Source organism: Saimiri boliviensis, chromosome 9 (genome assembly GCF_048565385.1).
Source record: "Saimiri boliviensis isolate mSaiBol1 chromosome 9, mSaiBol1.pri, whole genome shotgun sequence".
NCBI lineage: Eukaryota > Metazoa > Chordata > Mammalia > Primates > Cebidae > Saimiri > Saimiri boliviensis.
This window is the reverse complement of record NC_133457.1, coordinates 104,954,533-104,959,005: the sequence shown is the minus strand read 5'-3', so window position 1 is coordinate 104,959,005 and position 4,473 is coordinate 104,954,533. Positions and strand designations below refer to the sequence as shown.

Here is a 4,473-nt window from a genome sequence, read left to right as displayed (position 1 = left end):
ATGCAAATCGACCCATTACTCCTTTGTGGATATTGCCACATCTATTACCATGTTCAATATTATTATTTAACATTTTAATTGATCTCCTTTTTATTTACCTTCATCCAAGTGATATCTGTGAAATAATATTATCTATGAAATCATTGGAAGTAAATATAAGATAATATTATCTATGAAATCATTTGGAAGTAAATGTTCATCCAGTGGACCATCAGTATTTTTATCACATCTAGTGGTAAACATTAGATGTATTTACCACATATTGTGAATGCTTCCAGATCAACCTAAATATCACTTTTTCAAAGTGACTCCCCGGCATACTACTGACCCTGCTTTCACTGGCTGACCAAGAGTGCCTTATAGGCCAGGCGCAGTGGCTAATGCCTGTAAATTGTACCACTTTGGGAGGTCAACGCGGGCAGATCACTTGAGGTCAGGAATTAAACAACAGCCTGGGAAACATGGTGAAACCTTGTCTCTACTAAAAATACAAAAATTAGCAGGGTGTGGTGGTGCATACCTGTAATCCCAGCTACTCAGGAGGCTGAGACAGGAGAATCGCTTGAACCTGGGAGGCAGAGGTTGCAGTAGCTGAGATCGCATCACTGCACTCCAACCTGGGCAACAGAGTGAGTGAGTCTCAAAAAATAAATAAACAAATAAAAATAAAATAAAGGGTGCCTTATAGTATCTATTTCCTTTGTAACGCTTATGACACTTGTTATTAAATTACAAATGGAGTAATTGGTGGTTTCCTGTCTATTTCCCCTATAGATAGCAAGGTCTGTGAAAGCCGGGAGTCTTGTTCATCTTGCCTGCCTCTGGATTCTCAGCACCCAGCAACAGGCCTTCCTACAGAAGAGGTGCTCAAGAAATGAGCAAATCAAAGCAGGTTTCCCTACTTTGGTTAGGAGCACACATTTGGAAGTCAAATCAACTTAGGTTTGAATTCGGCTCTGCTGTTTGTTACCTGTGTAATCTCAGGCAAGTTGTTTAACTTCTCTGAGTCCCAGTTTCCTCATCTACTTCATGGTGATCACTGTGGATATGTGATGGACTATCAGAAAATAATCGTTTGAGGGCAGGCGGCTAGTAAGTGCTGAGTCTTGGATTCATACTCAGGTCAGCCTGACTCCAAAGCTATACTCTTTCTCTGAAGCAAGCTGCCAGAGCCAGATTTGCCTTGCTCTTGGTGTCTCTCCTCATACTCTTCCCATCTCAGGATCAATCCCAGGTTAGAAGATGAGGCATCTGGCTCCCACCTGCTTTCTGCAGTGAGATTTCCAACGTAATTTGAGGCCTGCCTTCAGGAATAATGGTGCCTCCTACACTACTCCACTCCCAACCCCCATTTCCCAGGGAGAATCTGCTTTTTTTTTTTTTGAGACAGAGTCTCACTCTGTCACCCAGGTTGGAGTACGGTGGCACCATCTCAGTTCACTGCAACCTCTGCCTCCTGGGTTCAAGTGATTCTCCTGCCTCAGCCTCCTGGGCAACTGGGATTACAGGCATGTGCTATCACACCTGGCTAATTTTTCTAATTTTAGTAGAGACAGAGTTTGACTATGTTGGTCAGGCTGGTGTCGAACTCCTGACCTCGTGATCTGCCCACTTCGGCCTCCCAAAGTGCTGGGATTACAGGCATGAGCCACCATACCTAGCCTGCATTTACTTTCCAGGTCCCTCCAAAGAAGACTAGGTAGGCATGAAAACAGCACAGACTCCACAATGGCAGACTGAGGACATCTCCATGCACAGACATGGAGATATCAGGGCAGTCTTGTCACAGGCTGAACTTCTCTGCCAGCATGTGTGGCTGGCAGTGCTCAGAGGTTGACTAACTTACTGTGTCTTACAGAGGCCACTCCCAGCTCCCAACACTTCAAACTCATGTCCCCACCATATGGTACTTGAGATTATCAGTAGTGCATGGACAAGCATTTTAATTTTAATAGATAGTATTTCAGTGGGTATGAGAAAAAAAAATAACGATTGTTTTAAGGATATAACTGGGATGAGGGTTCTTTAAAAAAATAAAAAACATATAGGAATAGTGCACAGAGAGGACGTATAAGACAAACTCCAGGAAAATCACAGGCAAATAAATGAGGTTTGGGAAACACGGCTTTAAAACAAGACTTTCACTAGCGGGTGAAAACAGATAGTGTAGGTCTGTCTCCAAAGTATGCACTGGGAACAGTGGATGATTTATAGATAATCTACTGAAAGAAGAGCTCCACATACAAATACATACGTTATTATATTTATGGTTATTTTATTTATTTATTTATTTTTTGAGAAGGAGTCTTGCTCTGTCGCCTAGGCTGGAATGCAGTGGCATGATCTCAGCTCACTACAACCTCTGCTTCCCGGGTTCACGCGATTCTCCTGCCTCAGCCTCCTGGGGAGGCTACAGGTGTGTGCCACCACACCTGGCTATTTTTTTTGTATTTTAGGGTAGAGACACGGTTTCGCCATGTTAGTCAGGATATATTTACAGTTAAACAGGTTTTTTCCCAGGGGCTTTCTCAGGGTCTTCCATATGAAAATACTTATGTGGTGCTTGAAAAGAGGGAGATGGTATGCAGCATCTCCAAAATGTAGGTAAAGCTGGCTGGGCATGGTGACTTATGCATGTAGAGCTAGCACTTTGGGAGGCCGAGGCAGGTAGATCACCTGAGGTCAGGAGTTTGAGACCAGTCTGGCCAACATGGTGAAACTCTGTCTCTACTAAAAATACAAAAATTAGCTGGGCATGGTGGCATGCACCTGCAATCCCATTTACTTGAGAGGCTGAGGCAGAATTGCTTGAACCCCAAAGGCAGAGGTTGCAGTGAACCAAGATAGCACCACTGCACTCCAGCCTGGGCGACAGAGTGAGACTCCATCTCAAAAAAAAAAAATAAAATAAAATGCAGGCAAACCCAAAAATACTTTTTTCCAGACTACCTCTTGAGACTTGGGCTTTTGGGGAGTAGTATGGAGGGTGCACCTTTCCTGGTGGTACTGCAATCCAGGTCAATGTGTGGAGTGAACAGAGCAGGCTCCTATTCCATCTCCTTGCTCCAAAAATCTATTTATTATATTATCCTCAGATAGGGGATGTATCCGATATTAAAATGGTAAGAACAGATACTGCACATGATCTTAGCCAGACAGCCAAGAAGCAATGAGACTTGAGCTTTTTGAAATGACTGAACCTCGAGACTCTTGATCCGGCTGGTCACCCAAGATCTAGTTCTTATTCATTTGATTCTGATTCTCTTAGGCTAGTTATCAACCTGGCCCAACTCATGTCTCACAGAACTGAGCACCTGCAGGGCTGTCTAAACAGCTCCTGCTTTTCAGGGACCCATCCATCTGCATACTTTACCCAGACCGCAAGATTATGGAGGAACAAGACACACAAATACACAGATGTGCTGCTATAGTTATTTGGACCAGGATGGCACTTGATCCAAGCTGAGCTACTCTAGAATTAAGGCTCTAGAATTCAGAAGAGGAGAGTGGTTCCATCTATCTTCTTGTGGATAGATCTGTAGTATGTAGATTAGGGAGCTGCTCCTGAGGGTACTTGCTGTCAGAAGGGCCAGAAAAAGCTGGAGGTGGGGGAGGATACAGGAGGAAGTGGGTGGGAGAAAAGATAAGAGATAAAAGTCCCTGTCGATGGCTGGGTGGCTCACACCTGTAATCCTAACACTTTGGGAGCCTGATGTGGCTGGATCATTTAAGCCTAGGAGTTTGAGACCAGCCTGCAGAACATGGCAAAATCTTGTCTCTACAAACAAAAATTAGCCTGGCATGGTGGTGTGTGCCTGTAGTCTCAGCTACCAGGGAGGCTGAAGTGAGAGGATCATCTGAAAGGCCATGGCAGCAATGAGCCAAGATCATGCCACTGCACTTCAGTCTGGGTGACAGAGTGACACCTTGGGGGGAGAGGGAGGGAGGGAGAGAGAGAGAGAGAGAGAGAGAGAGAGAGAGAGAGAGAGAGAGAGAGAAACCCTGATGACTAAAGTTTAGGACCCTGGTTACTACTTTCTCCTGAAGCCTGGTTGCGTGGTTCCTGTTGTTCTGGCACCTTTAAATAGATTTCCCCTTTTGCTTAATTGCACTCTGATGTGTTGGTCCTAATCTCCACTTGATTTCTGGGCACTCACAAGGCCTCTGTTATCCTTTTGGGACTCCTTCTAGGACTGTTATGCTATGGAACAGGATGCCCCTCTTGACATTTTGACCCTTGGATGCTGGCACATTCTCGACTTTGCCAATTCTTTGACAGTGATGTCTTCTAGCATCTCTCCTCACCTGTGCCTAAGGATCTGCTGCCCTTTCAAGATTCTGATACCCTTGGAAAAGAACCTGGTGGGTGCTCCAGAAAGGAGATTCAGCCTGGCAATCTCAGTAACAACCAGAAAAGCCCTTTGCCTCCTAGAATGAAACAGCTCAGCAACAGTTGAGATGTGTGAAATAAAA

General features: G+C 44.6%; 1 non-coding gene across 1 annotated transcript; it reads right to left on the bottom strand.

Annotated features, from left to right (window-relative positions):
* Positions 1–2,981: 2,981 nt before the first annotated feature.
* On the bottom strand, positions 2,982–3,171 carry LOC120368029 (U2 spliceosomal RNA). The gene has a single exon (XR_005582254.1). It is a non-coding gene; the product is annotated as a U2 spliceosomal RNA (small nuclear RNA).
* Between the last annotated feature and the right edge of the window lie 1,302 nt (positions 3,172–4,473).